Source organism: Schistocerca serialis, chromosome 3 (genome assembly GCF_023864345.2).
Source record: "Schistocerca serialis cubense isolate TAMUIC-IGC-003099 chromosome 3, iqSchSeri2.2, whole genome shotgun sequence".
Classification (NCBI taxonomy): Eukaryota; Metazoa; Arthropoda; class Insecta; order Orthoptera; family Acrididae; genus Schistocerca; species Schistocerca serialis.
Genome location: NC_064640.1, coordinates 879,328,734 through 879,353,740, shown reverse-complemented (window position 1 = coordinate 879,353,740; position 25,007 = coordinate 879,328,734).

The window sequence follows — 25,007 nt, the reverse complement described above, 5'->3', positions numbered from 1 at the left end:
GTGTTACACAGCTTTCACAATCAGATACCCGAAACAAGAACCCCACATACAAAAATACCGTAAACTGGATGTAAATAACTTGTTGTCCACCTGAAAAATGATCCTCTCCAACGCGTCCCGGGTGAATAATGAAAGGAAAAAATGAATTGTTGCTGTATTTATTGTTTTATATTAATAAAAACTCTGACAGTCACAATCTTTCGCCAAAATACATGCAGAATGTGGAAAACGAAGTAATCTCTAGATATGGATTCCTATTCGAACCGATGTCTTACCAGTATTCTCTATACATCCTATCAGTTTCTAAGGGAAATTTCCAAACAAACCACTCTATAGGAATTGTACCAGTGGTGTACCCAAAGTAACACCTAAACAAATGTTCGTCAGAGGCTGCATTATGCATACACCAGCATCAGTGGAAAGCCTATGTGCGCAGCTAGTTCGCCGATTTTGGCGTGAAGCTGCTTAAGCAAGACAGGTTGTAGAGCGTAGAGTGACGAATAGGCTTCAGAAGCAAATACGAATGTAACCTCCGTCAACAGCGAATTCATTAGAGGAGGATCAGTGGCTCAGCTGGACAAGGATGGGGAAACATCCGTCCCAGAATTAGCGGGAAATGCTTCACAAGGTGTGTATATGATAATTAGTCATATTCGCTGAGTATGATAACCGTGACTGCGCTGTAACAGATAAGTAATTTTCTTTCCTAAAGTTTATCCCGTCGAAGGAGGCCCGCTGTTGTTCATATTGTGACAAATTTAGTTTGCTTTAACTGAGTGACCATATGCCCCTTTTGTTGCCACATTCTACACTTAACATAATGCCGTAGACGTAGTGTGTGCCATCTATCTGCAAATATTGTAGACTTTGTTATGTGTGTCATTGTATTTTAACTGTTTGCTATTCTGTTTTCTGAGGCAGAGAGATGGGGGGCCAGTCTAATAAAAAAAAAATTTTTAAAAATGGCTGTGAGCACTATGGGATTTAACTTCTGAGGCCATCAGTTCCATAGACTTAGGACTACTTAAACCTAACTAACCTAAGGACATCACACACATCCATGCCCGAGGCAGGATTCGAACCTGCGACCGGAGCGGTTGCACGGTTCCAGACTGTGGCGCCTAGAACCGCTCGGCCACTCCTGCCGGCGGGGGCAGTCCAGAACTTGCCTAAACGAACATGGATAACCGCCTAAAATCCGCACTCAGGCTGCAAGTTGTGCCAAACAAATGGTCATTCGCGTGAAGGACATTAATACTCCACCCGGATTCGATCCAGGTCTACCTCACCTCCCTCTCTCGGAAGCTAGGGCGCTGAGTGTTAAAGTGTACGAGCAGATCCATTTCAGTTAAATGCCTATTTATTAAATATACCGAGTCACTACTCGTTATCGTTAAATTAAGTTATAATAACATCACAAACTGACTCCTTTCGAGAGATTTCCACTCACCATTTGGCTTATGGCATCTGGAATTAATAATCTGGTCTTAAACTAAACTTTAACCTACTTAATTGTTCTATTAAAAGAATTTTTCTCTTTAAAGTTCCACGATTGCTGCCTTTTACAATGCAATTTTGCCACTGCGATTGTCGATCCCGCCATTTTCCATCACTATATTTTTATTACTGAATCACAGAACATCATATAGATCCCTGTTTTCATCACATTCGATGTCTTATTCACGTCCAGTGATGCTTGGATTAATGTAACAAATGTAACATGCACTATCGAAGAAAATGCAATAATCGTGTTTTTTTAAGCAGGTCCTTTAATCGCCTAAGGCCGGCATAACTAAAAGTGCTGGGAAGACGTGTTTCATTAATACCTTGGATCTCCAGTGAAATTGTGCAGTGAATCGAATTTCTGCGATTCTAACTGTATGTAAATCTTACTACAGTTGAAAGTTGTTAGACTAACAAAAGCGGGTCCGTCCGGTTAGCCGAGCGGTCTAACGCACGGCTTTCCGTAGCGGGAAGGAGCGCCTGGACCCCGGCACGAATCCGCCCGGCGCACTTGTTTCGAGGTCCGGTGAGCCGACCAGTCTGTGGATGGTATTTAGGCGGTTTTCCATCTGCCTCAGCGAGTGCGGGCTGGTTCCCCTTATTCCGCCTCAGCTACACTATGTCGGCGATTGCTGCGCAAACAAGTTCTCCACGTACGCGTACACCACCATTACACTACCAAGTAAACATAGGGGTTACACTCGTCTGGACCACTGCGGCTGCACCTTGAAAGAGAGCGTGGGAAAAGTTAACACCGAAATCATTCCGTGCGCCCCTTTATTTTCGGTTGCAGGTTCGAATCCTGCCTCGGGCATGGATGTGTGTGATGTCCTTAGGTTAGTTAGGTTCAAGTAGTTCTAAGTTCTAGGGGACTGATGACCTCAGACGTTAAGTCCCATAATGCTCAGAGCCATTTGAACCATTCTCTTATTTTATTACGATGGTCACTTCTCCCTATGTAGGTAGGACTCAACAAAATGGTGTGGCATTAAGTGGAGAAAACTGGTGACTGAATTTCCGTGAAAAGATCTCGCCGCAACTAAAAACGCCTTTGTTTTAATCATTGTCATCACATCTCACTTATCAAATACCGTGGTACTTCTTCCTTGTTTCTCAATAACATGCAACGAGCAGTACTTCTTCGAACTTTTTCGAGGACATCCGTCAGTCCCATCTGATAACGATCCCATACCGCGTAGCAGTACCCCAGAACAGGACGGATAAGCGTAGTGTAAGCAGTCTCTTTAGTAGATTTATTGCATCTTCTAAGTGTTCTGACAATAAAATGCTGCCTTGGTTTGCTTTTCTCATAGCATTTTGTATATGAAGGTTCCCATTTAAGTTGTTGGTAACTAAATTTCCTACCTCTTTAGTTGAATCGACAGCCTTCGAATTTTTGTGATTTATCATACAATCTAAATTTAAGGGTAATTTTTTTTTTTTTTTTGTTATTCTGCAGAACGATGGAAATAAATACACGCACACCATGCACTCTGTTAAAAGCCAAACTATGGATTCCCAAACGCAATGCGTCCAGATGATCCATGTCTAGGGACACACAAGGTCCGAAATGCCATCAACAATATTTCACAGGAGTTGCATATTGTGCTGGCAGCGTTACTCTCAAGTTGATGTACCACGGAAGCATTAAATCCAGTCGTCACCAGGCAGGCACAAAAAAGTAATTAATAAAAATCGTCTAACTCTAGAGCGAACTGCACGAACCAAACGTCTGGCACACTTTTCAGGTGTAGCGGAGTACTTTTTTTGCAGCTCATGCACTTAAATCGACGACAGCACGACCCGCCGAAAGGTGATACGACACAGTTTTCACAGTAGTACTGTTCCTCAGAACCACGTGCAAATACAGTTGCCATTGGTCTGTGGAGCAGCTGACGACTGTATGCAACGATTGATTAGTCACGACGCTCAGATGAAGCTGACGAAAGGTATTTGTCTGAGCGTGTTGTGGCAACAGTGATATTCGACGGAGGTCATGTGTTGGTCTGGGGCTGTTTATTGTTTTCTCACAAGGGAACCTCCCCATCGCACCCCCCTCAGATTTAGTTATAACTTGGCACAGTGGATAGGCCTTGATAAACTGAACACAGATCAACTGAGAAAACAGGAAGAAGTTGTGTGGAACTGTGAAAAAATAAGCAAAATATACAAACTGGTCATCAGTCTTGGCCACATAACCAACATAAAGGACAATGTGAGCTCAGGAGCGCCGTGGTCCCGTGGTAGAGTGAACAGCTGCAGAAGGAGAGGTCCTTGGTTGAAGTCTTCCCACGAGTGAAAATTTTACTTTCTTTATTTTTGCATGGTTATTATCTGTCCGTTCGTTCATTGACGTCTCTGTTCACTGTAATAAGTTTAGTGTCTGTGTTTTGCGACCGCATCGCAAAACCGTGCGATTAGTAGACGAAAGGACGTGCCTCTCCAATCGGAACCGAAAACATTTGATCGCAAGGTCATAGGTCAACCGATTCCTCCACAGGAAAACACATCTGATGTATTCTATACGACACTGGTGACGGCATGTGCGTCATATGACAGGAATATGTTGTCGACCCACCTAACTTGTACACTTGGCGAATGGGTAAAAAGATTCTTCTACCTTGCCCGATTTAGGTTTTCTTGTGGATGTGATAATCACTCCCAAAAAAGTGATGAAAACATAAGAGTTTGTCACATAAACTGAAAATAAAAAATTAAAAGTTTTCACTCGATGGAAGATTTGGACCAAGGACCTTTCGTTCCGCAGCTGCTCACGTTACCACGAGACCACAGCGCTGGTGCGGTCCCAGTGTCCTTAATGTTGCCTATGTTGCCATGAACTACTCAGTTTGTATATTTTGCTTACTTTTTCACAGTTCCACACAACTTCTTCCTGTTTTCTCAATTGATCTGTGTTCAGTTTTTCAAGGCCTATCCACTGTGCCAACTTATAACTAAATCTGTCCGCCCCAGTAGCTGAGTGGTCAGCGTGACGGATTGCCGTCCTCTGGGCCCGGGTTCGATTCCCGGCTGGGTCGGAGATTTTCTCCGCTCAGGGACTGGGTGTTGTGTTGTGTTCATCATCATTTCATCCCCATCCGGCGTGCAGGTCGCCCAATGTGGCGCCGAATGTAATAAGACCTGCGATATGGCGGCCGGACCTGCCCCGCGAGGGGCCTCCCGGCCAATGACGCCAAACGCTCATCATCATCATCATAACTAAATCTGAGGGGGGTGCGATGGGGAGGTTCCCTCGTCAGCAGCTACCTGCCTCCGTATCCACTATCGCTGACGTAAGCCTGAGTGGTAGCACAACAATCGGGTATAAGTGGTTCGATTCTCGGTGAGGTAAGAAATGACCGTCTCCAGCATTTGGCAGGAAAATGGAGGAGTGCTGGAACTTCAAGTTGCACCAAAGATCTGTCTCAACAGATGAGGGTAGGTAATGACTATTCGCTCCTCTATCGATTAAAGGAATGTATTCATTGAAGAGCCAAAGAAACTGGTCCCCCTGCCCAATAATGTGTAGGACCCCCGCGAGCACGCAGAAGTGCAACAACACGACGTGGCATGGACTCGACTAATGTCTGAAGTAGTGCTGGAGGCAACTGAAACCATGAATCCTGCAGGGCTGTCCATAAATCCGTAAGAGTACGAGCGGGTGGAGATCTCTTCTGAACAGCATGTTGCAAGGCATCCCAGATATGCTCAATAATGTTCACGTCTGGGGAGTTTAGTGGCGCGCGGAAGTGTTTAAACTCATGAGGGTGCTCCTGGAGCCACTCAATAGGAATTCTGGACTTGTGGCGTGTCGCATTGCCGTACTGGAATTGCCCGAGTCCCTCGGAATGCATAATGGACATGAATGGATGCAGGTAATTTGACAGGATGCTTACATTCGTGTCATCTGTCAAAGTCGTATCTAGACGTAGCAGGAGTCCCATATCACTTCAACTGCACACGCCCCACACCATTACAGAGCCTCCACGAGCTTGAACAGTCCCCTGCTGACATGCAGGGTCCATGGATTCATTGCGTTGTCTCCATACCCGTACACGTCCATCCGCTCGATACAATTTGAAACGAGACTTGTCCGACCATGCAACATATTTCCAGTCATCAACAGTCCAATATCGGTGTTGATGGGCCCAGGCGAGGCGTAATGCTTTGTTCCGTGCAGTCGTCAAGGGTACACGTGTGGGCCTTCTGATCCGAAAGCCCATATCGATGCTGATTCGTTGAATGGTTCGCACGCTGACACTACTAATGGCCCAGCACTGAAATCTGCAGCACTTTGCGGAAGAGTTGCAATTCTGTCACGTTGAACGATTCTCTTCAGTCGTCGTTGGTTCCGTTTGTTGTGTTGGCAGAAGAGCCAACACCGTGTTACTAGTGGGGGCAGAAATGCACGCGTTTTAGCTCTCGCAGGCTGGCGTGAGGAGTGAATGACTCTACTGATGTGAGGTCTGGAACATGACAAGGAATTACAATTCAGAAAGAGGATGTAATTAGTTTGATACTTAACTTTAATCCATTAATGATGAACGTCGCTCTTGACGGTACATGATTCATAATATTATCTGTTCAGAATAGTAATTGAATATGGCGCCTTGCTAGGTCGTAGCAAATGACGTAGCTGAAGGCTATGCTAAACTGTCGTCTCGGCAAATGAGAGCGTATGTACACAGTGAACCATCGCTAGCAAAGTCGGCTGTACAACTGGGGCGTGTGCTAGGAAGTCTCTCTAGACTAGACCTGCCGTGTGGCGGCGCTCGGTCTGCAATCACTGATAGTGGCGACACGCGGATCCGACGTATACTAAAGGACCGCGGTCGATTTAAAGGCTACCACGTAGCAAGTGTGGTGTCTGGCGGTGACACCACACCGTTCTTGCAGGATATTTTGATGTTTTGCCGAATTCCTGATATTCGCGGTACACCCATGAAATGGTCGTACGGGAAAATTCCCACTTCATCGTTACGTCGTAGATGCTGTGTCCCATCGCTCGTGCGCCGACTAAAACACCATGTTCAAAGTCAGTTAAGTCTTATAACCTGCCATTGTAGCAGCAGTAACCGATCTAAAACCTGCAAGAGACAATTTTTGTCCTATACAGGCGTTGTCGACCACAGAGCCGTATTCTGCCTGTTTACTCATTTCTGTATTTGAATACGAATGCCTATACTGGTTTCTTTGGCGCTTCAGTGTACAGAGTCCTAGAACTGGGTTTTGCCCTCTAGTTTCCCCACTACCCACAAAAACACAAAACACAACAGTTCTGTGCACTGCCAGTGGCGGAATTAAAAATTTTGCGCCTCTAGGCACACCATATTATATGCGCCCCCCCCCCCCCACAAAAATATATGTTTTAAATAATAACTATTACCCGATCATTTCACAATTGCCGTTTTGGGTGGGAGCGCTGTGAGCTCTTTCCGTACTCTGCTATTCGTTGTTCTCAAGGTCGTGTCAGCGGTCTGGTCGCTCTCAGTGGTTCAAAAATGGCTCTGAGCAGTATGGGACTTAACTTCTGAGGTCATCAGTCCCCTAGAACTTAGAACTACTTAAACCTAACTAACCTAAGGACATCACACACATCCATGCCCGAGGCAGGATTCGAACCTGCGACCGCAGCTGTCGCGCGGTTCCAGACTGTAGCGCCTAGAACCGCTCGGCCACTTCGCCCGGCTCGCGCCCAATCCTTGACTGTACTTGGTGTATGGCAGTGGATAAAACAAAGTTAAAACTGCATTGTGTTAACACACACTTCTGTCGAAAGACAACAAAAACGATCACAAGGAAAATAACTTTTCTTTTATGGCCTACAAATTCAGCAGAGCATGTAGGAGACAACGGATTTTTGTTATACATTCACTTTTAATATGTTCTTTTACACGAAGTCGTTGAAAGTGAAAATAAAAAAGTTGTGATACGATCTAAAAATTGAAGCGAACGTGTCATGAATTAGAAATTAATACGTACTTTTACAGAGGTGCGTTCAAAATTAAAATTAAACCGTCGTTTTACGATCTAATAGCTTGAATGTGTAGCAGATAAGAAAAAGCGTTCGGTATTAATACGTGAATCTACAGGAAAGCGTAAGAAATGAAAATGAAATAGAGATTTCGGTGCACGAACGAACAACTACATACAGACGAACAAGCACAGGATTTGCTGTTACACAATTTTACAGACTAGTGTTGAAAAATCAAATTTGTTTTATAATCTAATAGTTAAAGTGTAAAGCATTAGAGTCTATGTAGCTAGATGCTGCATAATAAGTGTATGCAATACCTTTAATCCATGTAAGGGCTGAACAGTTTTGTACTGCACCTACTGCTCTCACCATAGCTCTTTCTAACGGTATTAGCAAAGCATTTACGCATTCAGGGTGTTACAGAAAGGTACGGCCAAACTTTCAGGAAACATTCCTCACACGCAAAGAAAGAAAATATGTTATCTGGACATGTGTCCGGAAACGCTTACTTTCCATGTTAGAGCTCATTTTATTACTTATCTTCAAATCACATTAATCATGGAATGGAAACACACAGCAACAGAACGTACCACCGTGACTTCAAACACTTTGTTACAGGAAATGTTCAAAATGTCCTTCGTTAGCGAGGATACATGCATCCACCCTCCGTCGCATGGAATCCCTGATGCGCTGATGCAGCCCTGGAGAATGGCGTATTGTATCACAGCCGTCCACAATACGAGCACGAAGAGTCTCTACATTTGGTACCGGGGTTGCGTAGACAAGAGCTTTCAAATGTCCCCATAAATGAAAGTCAAGAGGGTTGAGGTCAGGAGAGCGTGGAGGCCATGGAATTGGTCCGCCTCTACCAATCCATCGGTCACCGAATCTGTTGTTCAGAAGCGTACGAACACTTCGACTGAAATGCGCAGGAGCTCCATTGCGCATGAACCACATGTTGTGTCGTACTTGTAAAGGCACATGTTGTAGCAGCACAGGTAGAGTATCCCGTATGAAATCATGGTAACGTGCTCCATTGAGCGTAGGTGGAAGAACATGGGGCCTAGTCAAGACATCACCAACAATGCCTGCGCAAACGTTCACAGAAAATCTGTGTTGATGACGTGATTGCACAATTGCGTGCGGATTCTCGTCAGCCCACACATGTTGATTGTGAAACTTTACAATTTGATCACGTTGGAATGAAGCCTCATCCGTAAAGAGAACATTTGCACTGAAATGAGGATTGACACATTGTTGGATGAACCATTCGCAGAAGTGTAGCCGTGGAGGCCAATCAGCTGCTGATAGTGCCTGCACACTCTGTACATGGTACGGAAACAACTGGTTCTCCCGTAGCACTCTGCATATATTGACGTGGTCAACGTTACCTTGTACAGCAGCAACTTCTCTGACGCTGACATTAGAGTTATCGTCAACTGCACGAAGAATTGCCTCGTCCATTGCAGGTGTCCTCGTCGTTCTAGGTCTTCCCCAGTCGCGAGTCATAGGCTCGATTGTTCCGTGCTCTCTAAGACGCCGATCAATTGCTTCGAACGTCTTCCTGTCGGGACACCTTCGTTCTGGAAATCTGTCTCGATACAAACGTACCCCGCCACGCCTATTGCCCCGTGCTAATTCATACATCAAATAGGCATCTGCCAAATCCGCATTTGTAAACATTGTACTGACTGCAAAACCACGTTCGTGATGAACACTAATCTGTTGATGCTACGTACTGATGTGCTTGATGCTAGTACTGTAGAGCAATGAGTTGCATGTCAACAGAAGCACCGATGTCAACATTACCTTCGTTCAATTGGGCCAACTGGCGGTGAATCGAGGAAGTACAGTACATACTGACGAAACTAAAATGAGCTCTAACATGTCCACATAACATCTTTTCTTTATTTTTGTGTGAGGAATGTTTCCTGAAAGTTTGGCCTTACCTTTTTGTAACACCCTGTTTATCAAGAGAACTGAACTACGTTACTATTAACGCTTTTTCGTCTGAGCGTACTCTCCGATAACGTATATTTTCGCGATAACCGTACATTTAAGCGGACGCCAAGAACACGCATCAGTTGTAATATACTAAAGTATCATTTTGACCTCACTGTACAGCGCCGAGCGGCCTAGATCATTCGGGTATTGTTTAGTATTGTCGAGCGCCTTCGGTCACGCCTACACATAAATCGAGGTTTAGTTCCGCGTTCTGCCATCGGCAATTGTAAAATAAACAGGTAATACGTAGTTTGTAAATCCAATGAATGTGCTCTAAGTTATAATAAATATCACATCATAATCTTAAATTTTTAAAACTAATATGACTGAATAAACAAACTCACCAGTCACCAAAGTTTGCGTCTGGCTCTGACGGCAGAAAACTCGTTGATCATATCTTCATAGTTCAGACGGTTATCAGTTAGGAGGTCGGCTTCGATGTGAAGAATGGACAAGGTGTTCAATCTTTCCACAGACAACGTAGAATGTAGGTACGATTTCAGTCTTTTAAGAGCCGAAAATGAGCGTTCTGCTGAACAATTTGTAAGTGCAATACATAGAAATATTCTAAGATCAATGTCAATGTGGTGTCACCGCCAGACACCACACTTGCTAGGTGGTAGCTTTAAATTGGCCTCGCCTGTTGTTAGGCTCCCCACCTCATCGCATACGTCAACATGGGGTCCTCCCCACGGCGGGCGGAAGCCTTATCCCACGACCGTTCGCCGATTTGCGGGGGAGGAATGTGGTGTCACCGCCAGACAGCACACTTGCTAGGTCGTAGTTTTAAATCGGCCGCGGTCCATTAGTACATGTCGGACCCGCGTGTCGCCACTGTGTGATCGCAGACCGAGCGCCACCACAAGGCAGGTCTGGAGATACGGACTAGCACTCGCCCCAGTTGTACGGACGACGTAGCCAGCGACTACACTGACGAAGCATTGCTCATTAGCCGAGCCAATAGTTAGAATAGCCTTCAGCTAAGTCAATGGCTACGACCTAGCAAGGCGCCATTAGTAACATTGCATGTATCTAAAGAGTCTCACTTGTATCGCCACAATCTCCAGATGTACCAAAAGGATGGATTAAAGTTAAGTATTCCAGAAGCTACGTACTTTTCTTTATAGCATTCATTACGTATCCTGTTTCAGACCTCACGCCATCCTGCTTTAACTTAGCGCGTGCCTTTCGGCTTCCTCTCATTGTGTCTAGGCTGTCTTGTCTAGACACAACAGTCAACATTCTGAAACACGGACTGTAACCTCTCTTTTCTTAAAAAAATTACTCTTTTCGACTGGTATATCACTAATCTCAGAAGAGTTCAAAAGTTCCGCAAGACGTACGCTTTCACTAGGGAAGGAAGGCTCTAAATCTGTGTCATATGACGCTTGGAGTTTTGCTGCACGTTCAGCAATATCGTCATGTGAACTGTTCTTAAGGTTACTGAAAACTGTGAAGGAGTCCAATAGTGTTCTATAGTTTTCCTTCCTCCTCACTAGTTCGGCGTACAAGTTCTCGAGTACTGGGAGAAATGTTTCGACTCTAAATTTTTCCCTTCCAGTCAGAAAAACTTCTTCAGAGTCTGCTTCTTCGTCATCATGAAGTTTGCGTTTTCGTGATCTTTTATAGGTGCATTCATAGTCTATATCAGTCACTATCTCCATGGATTTATTTTCATATTAGTCGAATATGCCACGAAGATATGCAATAAATCCTACAACTGATTCATATAATTCATTCACTATTTTAGTAGCAATATTTATACTTTGCAGTTTCATATTTACACTACTAAATCTCTGGAGTATGTCCTTCCAAACTATCATCATGAATACTGTTTCTAGTGTGCTGAGCTGATTCAATAAAGCAAAAGACTCATTTCGCACAAGTGGTTTTTCAAACGTATTATTGGCAATATGCATGAGGGCATTGGTAACGACCTCCAAGTTTTCATATAGACTTACACACACTTCCTCTCTTGCTGACCGACATGTTTTTGATAAACTTTTTACCGTTTTGCTTCCTGGTTTCATGAAAGAAAGAAGTTTATCCCAGCGCTGTGTAGAAGCAGAGAAAAGATTGTAAATGTTTTGCACTACATTGGAAAATGAACATGCTTCCCGACAACAGCTTGCAGCACTAGTGCCGACTAAATTCAAACCATGAGCTGCACAAGGCACATAATGCGGTTTCCGATTTCGTTCTTTAATGCGTGCATGCAAATCAGTGTAGGTTCCTGACATATTGCATGCGTTGTCATATGACTGGCCTCTACAGTCAGTAATATCAGTGGATTTTGTAGACAGGACTTTTAGTAGGGCCTCAGCTAAGTTTGGTAAAAACAGAAGGAGACGTTCAAAAGGTTCACCATTTTCGTTCACGTATCTTAATATGAAAGATAATTAATCAATATGTGAAATGTCCGCAGTATAATCCACTATTACAGAGAAATATTTGGCCTGTTTTATTTCACTTATGATAATTCTTTTTATTCGTTCAGAAAGAAGCTCTATTATTTCAGTACAGATTGTTCAAGAAAGATGATTTGTATGTACCTGCGCTGATTTCTATATCGTTCAATATGCTGTGCGAGGAAAAGATCAAACGCTTCTTTATGTTCAAGAGACATCATAAATTGACCATTATGTAATGAATGGAATCTTTCAACGTGTCCACGTAGGGGAAGTCCACGACTTGTTAGGTTCTTCACTACTGCAAACACCCTTTTCAACACTCTGCGCCAGCACATTTTTTTTCTGTCACAACGTATGACTCGAAATGGTTATCTATTGTTCCCACTGACTTTTTTCTTGTTAAGAGTGATAACTCAGAATTTTTGTGATAAAGTGAATGCTCATGATGACATAATATATTAGAAATATTTTTCCAATCTGCAATACCATTAGTAGCAATCGCGGCCTTACCTCCGAACAATTTGCATGGTGCACAAAAAGCAGCACCGGTGCTACAGGAGTATACTAGAAAATCACCCAAAGTTGATTCATCATTTAAACGTTTACAGTAAAATAAAATTTGTTCAAATATCTGGTTTTATCGCTTATTGATATTCCTGAATTAGAAAAATCACCGATACAATTTCGATTGATGCCACTTTGTAAGAGAATGTCGATTTTGATTCATTGACACACCATTCAGCAGGATCATCACTAACGAGGTTATTTCTTTTTGTAATGTAACTCGACACTTAGTTTCTCGTGAAACTCGAAATTAGGAACAACTTCCTTTTCTTCATTTTTTAACTTTTGTTTCGTCTGTATTGACTTCTTTTACAACAGCTGCAGTGCTAGAAATATCATCTGTACTACTTGAACTCGAAGTCGAATCACCAACATTTTCTGCGAAAAATTTATCTACTCCTCCAAGCGTTTTTAGAACGTTAGCTTCTCGTTCTCGCCTTTCCTTTGATAATTTCCGAAATACCGCCCCACTAAATTTTGCATGTTTGCTTTTTTCACTGTTATTCATGTTAAGGCACTTGTCAACCAACAGTCAAAACAAAAGAAAAAAATTGTAGAAGGAAAGAAAGAAAGACTGTATCCAGTTCCAATCGTACATGAGCCAAAGATTTTTACTTTAAACACTGCACACTAGCAAAAAGATTTTTCTTTTAAACACGGAGCGATGAACTGACCAACTCGAATTACTCGACGTAACTGTGCTGTAAAAGAGCGACAATGCAGAATAATTTAATTTCATTGTCGCCTGTTTCTCTGTTATCAGTGAACAGTAGAAGCACACCTGCCTGCTGAAATTCGTCTCGTAAAGAAAACGGGACAGTGTGAGCGTGGGGTTGATCTGAGATTCTGTTATTCTGCGCAACGGATTAATCTGACATGTACCCTTTACCCTGTGGCTCCTGCAAGATGCAATTTCCACCCCCATACTACTACAGAAGTCAGACAGACGCTCCTAACGTTCTAAAGAGAAATGCCTGAAAAACTTTCAGCAATAAATATCTTCTGGAGTCGTCCGCTGTAAGGAAATGACACAAAAATTCACAAAATTTCTTACGTAAGTAGTGGGTTACTTGGGTACTGGAGTAGTGCTAGTTAGTGTAAGAAAAACATGAAACTAACGAAAATTATTATTTATTTTGCAAAAATTCTGAGAAATCAAAATGGTTCAAATGGCTCTGAGCACTATAGGACTCAACTTCTCAGGTTATTTGTCCCCTAGAACTTAGAACTAGTTAAACCTAACTAACCTAAGGACATCACACACATCCATGCCCGAGGCAGGATTAGAACCTGCGACCGTAGCGGTCTCGCGGTTCCAGACTGCAGCGCCTAGAACCGCACGGCCATCTGAGAAATCACAATGGCAGTTTTAGTTATGAATTGAACAAGTTATATCCTGGTTCTTTTCGGAATGTGAAGTTACCTCTCAAGGATAGGATTCGCTAATGAAATTTCTATACAAGCTTTAATATTGTTATTGACTTGGCAGAATGGCTGAGAGCCGCGCCTACTCAACTTGAATAATCATCCTTTAGAAAGTAGCTAGGTATGGTCGAGGCTGTCGCGTGTGAAATATAGTGAAGTGTACTGTTGTGGAGGAAATATGGGGCTCGCAATAGCTGTAGTGCACAATACCATAAGCTGCGATGACTGCTGTCTGCGCCGCTCGCTGCTGACAAATAAGCTAACTCTCGTTCTATCTGGATTGACCTTTACGAATCAAACTCTGCCTACACCTTGATGAAGTCAAGGACTCCTATTCGCCCCTAGTCTAACTATTGGCGTGGTACACCGGTCAGATAACCAGTCCACCGCGATGCCACTCAAAATTCGCTCACAGTCGTTTAACTATACCTCTGTCCGTTCATACCGCACAATAAGTGTGTCGGCCAGCACAGTGAACAACGCTTAATCGCAAGAACTCAATATAGAGAGTCGCACTTCGATTCGCTCTCGACAGAGGTGCTCTCCCAGTGAAGTACTGAGGAAAGACTTGCTCCTCGCTCCAAGAGCGACAACGGAATGGCCCTCTCCACGCCAGACGTGAAGGGGTATATCTTTCGGTCTCTTCCATTACTCCTTCAGCTCAAGGCGTCAGAAACACTGTCTGCCAATCAGCATTGCTCTTCTAAAACGGGAGAATGACGTTTCGTTTAAGGCGACCAATGCGGAAATCTGTAGTATCGGCGTTTGGCGTTTGCTGTCTCCCTGTGAAAATCTCTGAAACTGCATGCTATGTGTAAAGAATGCGTAGGCTGGCCGCTCCCACACAATGTAGCGGAATTTGCTTTTAAGCCAAACACGGGGTCGTTCCTCCTTTCCCTCGGGCGAACGCTGTCTGCTCCACGGGCGTCCACCGGCCGACGTAGACGGGTTGGGACTGGCCTCCTGGCATGTGGTTGTCTCTGTCTAACTAAAAGCTCCTGTGACCGTCGTGTCTGGAATGTATGTGTGTACGCCAGCCTCAAGTATTTCAACCACGGTGCGCACTTGCGATTTATTGGTTTTTTGCATATCGTTTACATGAATTCATACAACATTGACTTTATCTTATCGAGTATGGGTTCGAATAAAGCGTCTTGATGTGCGGAATATGATTGTGAGGGCGGAATATGTAAGCACTGAAGGTCAGGAGACCACGACGTCTTACAACAGTCCCTTTTTGGCTTCTGTTTCCCGCGTCGCCGGAATTTTAGCTGGGAAGCAAATATGTTCTGAATATTCTTGACACTGTCTTTTTAATTTGAAAAGCAAATAATTTTTGCAATTTCTTGCACTGAGGTGTGCTGGATCGGCTCTTATCCCACTTATTCTCATAACATTTTAGCGGTTTCTGTGTGCACAGAAGATAGACTACAAAGTTGAAGTGGTCTTGTTGGCAGCTGATGTGATGTGTTGTCATTTGTGTGAACACTGCTGTCATGTCTACTCGCAAATCCACCTTTTGTTCCAATATAAAATAAAAATAATCTTTCCTCGAAGAAAAAATAGCTTAGTTAAGAAGTCTGATATAAAATTTGCAATGTCACGTAGTATTCGAGTGCACAGAGTGGGAACTTTGGTATCGTACAGGCTGCAGCACAATAAATGAGACAAACGAAAGTTGATTTCTTCATCATTTTCGCCAAAAAAAGTAACTAAGTAAATAAATAAATAAAATGTTTAAACTGTTGTGAAGTGTATTTCACATATGATTAGATATCCTGCTTATGTTCTTTTCGTATAAACATGTGTTTAAAAATATAAAACGTCCCCAGTATCAACATGTTTTGTTAAATGGGTGTCATTAAATCAAAGCTCAGATACTGAAGACCACAGAGCTTTCACATTAAGTACAGTAATGGAGGGTTTACTTGATACTTCCACGTATTTTCTACAATAAATTTAAGTAGAGTTGGGTTTTACATACTGAGGCCCACATATGTTACAGTATTTAAGAAACTGCTGATTAGATTACCACAGATTTTCAGGGATCCCGGTAGCACACTGAACTCACATTCGGGAGGCCGACGGTTCAATCTCGCGTCCGGCCATCCTGATTTAGGTTTTCCGTCATTTCCCTAAATCGTTCCAGGCAAATGCCGGGATGGTTCCTTTGAAAGGGCACGCGACCGACTTCCTTCCCCGTCCTTCCCTAATCCAATGAGACCGATGACCTCGCTGTTTGGTCTCTTCCCTCAAACAATCCAATCCAATCAGGGATCCCGGTATTTTCACGGGGAAAATATGGTAAGGTTAAGTAGAAGCCGACAACATTCTCGGAATAATAACGTTTCAAACACTGTATTGTAGATTGCCGTCATGACAGGTTACTTCAAAATATTTAGAACAATCATGAAGATGATACCAGACAGAAACCCTATGTTAAATTTCCATTCAGTCAGCTGGTAAACTATGTACTCTACTGACCATCAAAATTGCTATACCAAGAAGAAATGCAGATGATAAAGGAGTATTCATTGCACAAATATATTATACTAGAACTGACATGTGATTATATTTTCACGCAATTTGGGTGCGTAGATCCTGAGAAATCAGTACCCAGAACAACCACCTCTGACCAAAATAACGGTCTTGATACGCCTGGGCAATGAGTCAAACAGAGCTTGGATGGCGTGTACAGGTACAGTTGCCCATGCAGCTTCAACACGATACCACAGTACATCAAGAGTAGTGACTGGCGTATTGGGACGAGCCAATTGCTCGGCCACCATTGACCAGACGTTTTCAATTGGTGAGAGATCTGGAGAATGTGCTGGCCAGGGCAGCAGTCGAACATTTTCTGTATCCAGAAAGGCCCGTACAGGACCTACAACATGAAGGGTAGAGCCACGGGTCGTAACACATCTGAAATGTAACGTCCACTGTTCAAAGTGCCGTCAATGAGAACAAGAGGCGACCGAGACGAAAACCAACGGCACCCCATACCATCACGCCGGGTGATACGCCAGTATGGCGATGACGAATTCACGCTTCCAATGTGCGTTCACCGCGATGTCGCCAAACACGGATGCGACCATCATGATGCTGTAAACAGAACCTGGATTCATCCGAACAAATGACGTTTTGCCATTCGTGCACCCAGGTTCGTCGTTGAGTACACCATCGCAGGCGCTCCTGTCTGTGATGGAGCGTGAAGGGTAACCGCAGCCATGGTCTCCGAGCTGATAGTACAAGCTGCTGCAAACGACGTCGTCGAACTGTTCGTGCAGATGGTTGTTGTCTTGCAAACGTCCCAATCTGTTGACTCAGGGATCGAGACGTGGCTGCACGATCCGTTGCAGCCATCCGGATAAGATGCCTGTCATCTCGACTGCTAGTGATACGAGTGCGTTGGAATCCAGCACGGCGTTCCGTATTACCCTCCTGAACTCACCGACTCCATATTCTGCTAACAGTCATTGGATCTCGACCAACGCGAGCAGCAATGTCGCGATACCATAAACCGCAATCGCGATAGGCTACAATCCGACCTTTATCAAAGCCGGAAACGTGATGGTACGCATTTCTCCTCCTTACACGAGGCATCCCAACAACGTTTCACCAGGCAACGCCGGTCAACTGCTGTTTGTGTATGAGAAAACGGTTGGAAACTTTCCTCATGTCAGCACGTTGTAGGTGTCGCCACCGGCGCCAACCTTGTGTGAATGCTCTGAAAAGCTAATCATTTCCATATAACAGCATCTTCTTCCTGTCGGTTAAACTTCGCAATTGTAGCATGTGGTGTAGCAATTTTAATGGCCAATAGTGTACATTTCCAACCTTGTATTGTCGAATTTCGTTCTTAAGCAAGTTGTTTAACAATATTACAAATTTTTGTCGTTTGTAAGCGTAGTTATTCTAAAACGTAAAAGGTTAAAATGAGTACAGAACAAAAAATGCCGCCCCCCCTTAAGGTACCGCCCCTAGGCTCGTGCCTAGTGGGCCTATATGTAAATCCGCCACTGTGCACTGCATTAGCCCTCATCGCAGCCATCGACTAGATAAACACATGACTTAACTCTTTCGTCACAACATAGGTATGGGAAATTACCTCCTCTAGTACCAATCGCATGACAATAATGCAAGATTTTCCCATTATTCACAACGATCACTGCATAAATTTTTGACTTTTTTATAGCAGCATGCACTCAGGGAATTTTCCATACAACGAAGGTAAATATGATCGATTGTTACGTCAATAAAAAGCATGTAAAAGCTTCGTGAGTTAAGTAGAAGTTTCCTGAAGCCGGCCCAATAAGCCGAAAACGAGTTTGAAATAAACAAAAATCGGTAGAACAAAAACAGTGGACTTGTAATTCAGTCACAAATAAGAAATTGTTCTACCATGAAGTAACGAAATAATCCGTAAATCATCTACATCTACATTCATACTCCGCAAACCACCCGACGGTGTGTGGTGGAGGGTACTTTGAGTAACTCGATCGGTTCTCCCTTCTATTCCAGTCTCGTATTGTTCTTGGAAAGAAAGATTGTCGGTATGCCTCTGTGTGGGCTCTAATCTCTCTGATTTTATCCTCATGGTCTCTTCGTGAGATATACGTAGGAGGGAGCAATATACTGCTTGACTCCTCGGTGAAGATATGTTCTCGAAACTTCAACAAAAGCTCGTACCGAGCTACTGGGCGTCTCTCTTGCAGAGTCTTCCACTGGAGTTTATCTATCATCTACGTAACGTTTAGCGATTACTAAATGATTCTGTAACGAGGCGCGCTTCTCTCCGTTGGATCTTCTCCATCTCTTCTGTCAACCCTATCTGGTAAGGATCCCACACCGATGAGCAGTATTCAAGCAGTGGGCGAACAAGTATACTGTAACCTACTCTCTTTGTTTTCGGATTGCATTTCCTTAGGATTCTTCCAATGAATCTCAGTCTGGCTTCTGCTTTACCGACGATTAATTTTATGTGGTCATTCCATTTTAAATCACTCCTAATGCCTAATGCCTACTCCCAGATAATTTATGGAATTAACTACTTCCAGTTGCTGACCTACTGTATTGTAGCTAAATGATAAAGGATCTTTCTTTCTGTGTATTCGCAGCACATTACACTTGTCTACATTGATATTCAATTGCCATTCCCTGCCTCGTGCGTGAATTCGTTGTAGATCCTCTTGCATTTCAGTACAATTTTCCATTGTTACAACCTCTCGATATACTACAGCATCGTCCGCAAAAAGCCTCAGTGAACTTCCGATGTTATCCACAAGGTCATTTATACATATTGTGAATAGCAATGGTCCTACGACACTCCCCCGCGGCAACCCTGAAATCACTCTTAGTTCGGAAGACTTCTCTCCATTGAGAATGACATGATGCGTTCTGTTATTTAGGAACTCTTCAGTCCAATCACAAAATTGGTCTGATAGTCCATATGCTCTTACTGTGTTCGTTAAACGACTGTGGGAAACTGTATCAAACGCCTTGCGGAAGTCAAGAAACACGGTATCTACCTGGGAACCCATGTCTATGGTCCTCTGAGTCTCGTGGACGAATAGCTGCGAGCTGGGTTTCACACGACTGTCAACTTGTAATTATGAAGAGATATTTTCATTCTTAGAGCGTTTTTGATGTTTTCTTCCTTGAAATGCATGACTTCTGCTCAAGCTATGTAATAAAGCATCAGCGTCCGTTTTTGTTACATTGTCATTCATTCTCAGGTACGTGCAGAAATTGCTGTTCTCAACCCATTTGCTCACATTTAGCAAATAAATCCACTGATCACAGATGCGTTATTCCATCACACGAAGCATTATAATCAAACCAGGTACGCCCCTAAAATCCATCTTATACCCACGCTTCGACGCGTTTTACCGTGGTTAGCACACTGAACTCGCATTCGGAAGGACGACGGTTTAAAGCCGCGTCCGGCGACCTGATTTAGGTTTTCCGTGATTTCCCTAAATCGTCTTCAGGCAAATGCCGGGATGATTCCTTTGAAAGAACACGGCCGGTTTTCTTCCCCATACTTTTTTAAACCGGGCTTGTGCTGCGTTTCTAATGACCTCATTGTCGACGGGACGTTAAACACTAATCTCCGGCCTCTCTCTCTCTCTCTCTCTCTCTCTCTCTCTCTCTCTCTCCCCCTCCCCCCCCCCCACCTCCGACACTCCTCGTTTTACCCACCATCTGCCCCATCTTACTAACGCTTTTTGTTTCAGGATTTTGTTTGTATTCTAACTTTCTCGGCATTCTGTGTTTTCGAATGGAATTATTGAAATATCTGAGCCAAAACTACGTATTGCACAGGGTGTTTAAAATGTATATACGGTTTTTAAGGCTACATCTGCATCTACATTTATACTCCGCAAGCCACCCAACGGTGTGTGGCGGAGGGCACTTTACGTTCCACTGTCATTGCCTCCCTTTCCTGTTCCAGTCGCGTATGGTTGGCGGGAAGAACGACTGCCGGAAAGCCTCCGTGCGCGCTCGAATCCCTCTAATTTTACATTAGTGATCTCCTCGGGAGGTATAAGTAGGGGGAAGCAATATATTCGATACCTCAACCAGAAACGCACCCTCTCGAAACCTGGACAGCAAGCTACACCGCGATGCAGATCACCTCTCTTGCAGAGTCTGTCACTTGAGTTTGCTAAACATCTCCGTAACGCTATCACGCTTACCAAAAAACCCTGTGACGAAACGCGCCGCTCTTCTTTGGATCTTTCCTATCTCCTCCGTCAACCCGACCTGGTACGGATCCCACACTGATGAGCAATACTCAAGTATAGGTCGAACGAGTGTTTTGTAAGCCACCTCCTTTGTTAATGGACTACATTTTCTAAGGACTCTCCCAATGAATCTCAACCTGGTACCCGCCTTACCTAGAATTAATTTTATATGATCATTCCACTTCAAATCGTTCCGTACGCATACTCCCAGATATTTTACAGAAGTAACTGCTACCAGAGGTTGTTCTCCTATCATATAATCATACAATAAAGGATCCTTATTTCTATGTATTCGAAATACATTACATTTGTCTATGTTAAGTGTCAGTTGCCACTCCCTGCACCAAGTACCTATCCGCTGCAGATCTTCCTACATTTCGCTGCAATTTTCTAATGCTGCAACTTCTCTGCATACTACAGCATCATCCGCGAAAAGCCGCATGGAACCTCCGACACTATCCACCAGGTGATTTATATATATTGTGAAAAGCAATGGTCCCATAACACTCCCCTGTGGTACGCCATTGGTTACTTTAACGTCTGTAGAAGTCTGTCCATTGAGAACAACATGCTGTGCTCTGTTTGCTAAAAACTCTTCAATCCAGCCACACAGCTGGTCTGATATTCCGTAGGCTCTTACTTTGTTTATCAGGCGACAGTGCGGAACTGTATCGAACGCCTTCCGGAAGTCAAGGAAAATAGCATCTACCTGGGAGCCTGTATGTAATATTTTCTGGGTCTCATGAACAAATAAAGCGAGTTGGGTCTCACACGATTTGTAGCACATATTAAATTGACCTTACAGTTATAAATAATACACCAAATAAAAAGAAACACAAACAGTTTCTTTTTATTTAGTGTGAACACCGATCACAGATCGAGTCGACAGGCGAGTGTTCCGAAACCTTGACCAATGTGCCAGGATTAACTGCTGCAATAACAGTGTTTCTAAAGTCGGATAGATCAGCTGATATCGGAGGCACATACACATGATCGCTTCAGATCGTGTTTTAATGTGGAGTACATGCATAAAATGCTATGTCAACCGGCCCCTTGCGCCCAATCCACCGGTCGGATACAACGTCGTTTAACTAGACGCGTACTGAGCTATGCCACGATGGCGGCGCACCATTTTGCTCCAAAATAAAGATGTGTCGTTCAGCTTATTCCCATTGAGCCACGGTCCACAGTTGTAGCACATCAAGATAAGAAACATCAGTTACAGTTGATTCACCGAAAAAGAAAGGCCCGTAAACTTTCCGCGGGGATATTTCTTGGGGCTAAGCGTGAAAGACTCTCACTCGTTAACACGTTTTTCAGTCAGTCTTCGTCATTCCATACACTTCCCATTGCGTACAGGTAAACAAACAAAACTATTTGAGTTGATCTTTTATTTGGTGTATTAGTTACAATTGTAAGTTGAAAGTAATAAATGCCACAACGCCTTGAAACCGATATGTTCATTTTGAAACACCCTGTACTTCACCCACAAAGCATTTCGACAGTTTCATACTCATCAGATGGAAAACCTCGTATGTGACTGTCGAACAGCCACAAGATGGTCCATAATGAATGAAATAGTTCCGCTGTTTTACTTTTCCACCACAATGTAATTCTTGATATTTAAATGTGTTAATTCTAAATTTATGCACCACTTACAGCAGGAGGTAATACCAAAGTTATACATTTCCTTAAGGTGGTAGTCCTCTTCGAATGCACGAAAAATAGATGAATTTCGTGATTTTTTTTTCAAGTTTGCTCTAAAGTAATGATAAATGTGACGATACAGTTTAATTCCTCACACTTTTCTCTTAAGCAAATCATTTTTATGTCCACATCGGTTTTAACCATTGCCAAGTGGAAGAAACCCTTGGTCGTCGGCGGAAATTCCCGAAGCCCTGCTATTCGGCCTGTAACAAAATAAGTTTGCATAAGTCATTTTCAGTATAATTTCTATCAGCATACATGTTGTTGCTGTGGTCTTCAGTTCAGACTGATTTGATGCAGCTCTCCATGCTATTCTATCCCGTGCAAGCCTCTTCATCTCTAATAAATTACTGCAACCTACATCCCTCTGAATAAGCTTAGCGTATTCATCTCTTCGTCCCACTCTGCAACTTTCACCCCCCCCCCCCCCCCCCGCCAACGCTTTCCTCCAGTACTAAACTGTTGATGTTGATTCCTTGATGCCTCAGAATGTGTCCTACCAACCGATCCCTTCTTTTCGTCAGGTTGTACCACAAATTTCTCCACAGTTCTATTCAGTACATCCTCATGAGTTATGTGATCTACCCATCTAATCTTCATCATTCCAATAACTTCTATTCTCTTCTTGTCTAAACTGTTTATCGTCCATGTTTCACTTCCATACATGGCTACACTCCATACAACTCAAACTGACACTTAAATCTATACTCGATGTTAACAAATTTCGCTTCTTCAGAAATGCTGTTCTTCCCATTGCCAGTCTACATTTTATATATTCCCTACTTCGATCATGATCAGTTATTTGGCTTCCCAAATAGCAAAACTCATCTACTACTGTAAGTGTCCCATTTCCTAATCTAATTCGCTCAGCATCACCTGTTTTAATGCGACTACTTTCCATTATCCTCTTTTTGGTTTTGTTGATTTTCACCTTATATACTCCTTTCAAGACACTGTCCATTCCGTTAAATTGTTCTTCCAAGTCTTTTTCTGTCTCTGATAGAATTACCATGTCATCGGCAAACCCTAAAGTTTTTATTTCTACTGCCTGGACTCTAATTCCTACTCCAATTTTTTCTTTCGTTTCGTTTACTGCTTGCTCAATATACAGATTGAATAACATCAGGGATAGGCTTCAACCCTGTCTCACTCCCTTCTCAACCACTGCTTCCCTTTCGTGCCCCTCATCTCTTGTAACTGCCATCTGATTTCTGTATAAACTGTAAATAGCTTTTCGCTCCCTGAATTTTACCCCCGCCACCTACAGAATTTCAAAGAAAGTATTCCAGTCAACATTGTCAAAAGCTTTCTCTAAGTCTGCAGATGCTAGAAACGTAGGTTTGCCTTTCCTTAATTTATCTTCTAAGATACGTCGTAGGGTCAGTATTGTCTCACGTGTTCCAACATTTCTACGGAATCCAAACTGATCTTCCCCGAGGTCGGCTTCTAACTATTTTTCCATTCGTCAGTAAGGGATTCTTGTTAGTTCAAATGGCTCTGAGCACTATGGGACTCAACTTCTGAGGTCATCAGTCCCCTAGCACTTAGAACTACTTAAACCTAACTAACCTAAGTACATCACACACACCCATGCCCGAGGCAGGATTCGAAGCTGCGACCGTAGCGGTCGCGCGGTTCCAGACTGTAGCTCCTAGAACCGCTCGGCCAGAATTCATGTTAGTATTTTACAGTCGTGACCTATTAAACTGATAGTTCGGTAATTTTCACACCTGTCAGCACCTGCTCTTTTTGGGATTGGAATCATTATATTCTTCTTGAAGTCTGGGGGTATTTCTCCTGGCCGGCCAGTGTGGCCGAGAGGTTCTAGGCGCTTCAGTCTGTAACAGCGCGACCGCTACGGTAACAGGTTCGAATCCTGCCTCGGGCATGGATGTGTGTGATGTCCTTAGGTTAGTTAGGTTTAAGTCGTTCTAAGTTCTAGAGGACTGATGACCTCAGATGTTAAGTCCCACAGTGCTCAGAGCCATTTGTATTTCGCCTGTCTGACACATCTTGGTCACCATATGGAAGAATTTTGTCATTGCTGGTTCTCCCAAGGCTATCAGTAGCTCTAACTGAATGTTGTCTACTCCTAGGGCCTCGTTTCGACTGGAGTCTTTCAGCGCTTTGTTAAATTCTTCTCGCAGAATCATATCTCCCTTCTCATTTTCCTCTACATCCTCTTCCATTTCCATAAAACCTCTATATACTGCTTCCACCTTTCTGCTTTCCCTTCTTTACTTAGCACTCGTTTTCCATCTGAGCTCTTTATATTCATACAGGTAGATCTCTTTTCTCCAAAGAGCTCTTTAATTTTCCTGTAGGCACTATCTGTCTTACCCCTAGAGATATATACTTTTACATTCCTACATTTGTCCTCTAGCCATTCCCGCTTAGCCATTTTGCACTTCAAGTCGATCTTATTTTTTAGACGTTTGTATTCCATTTCGCCTGCTTCATTTATTACATTTTTATATTTTCTCCTTTCATCGATTAAATTCAATACCTCTTGTGTTACCCAAGGATTTTTACCAGCCCTCGTCTTTTTACCTACTTGACCCTCTGCTGTCTTCACTACTTCGTGGCCAGAGTCCACATCTGTCCCTGGAAATATCTTACAATTTAAAATCTGGTTCCTCAATCTTTGTCTAACACTTATATAATCAATCT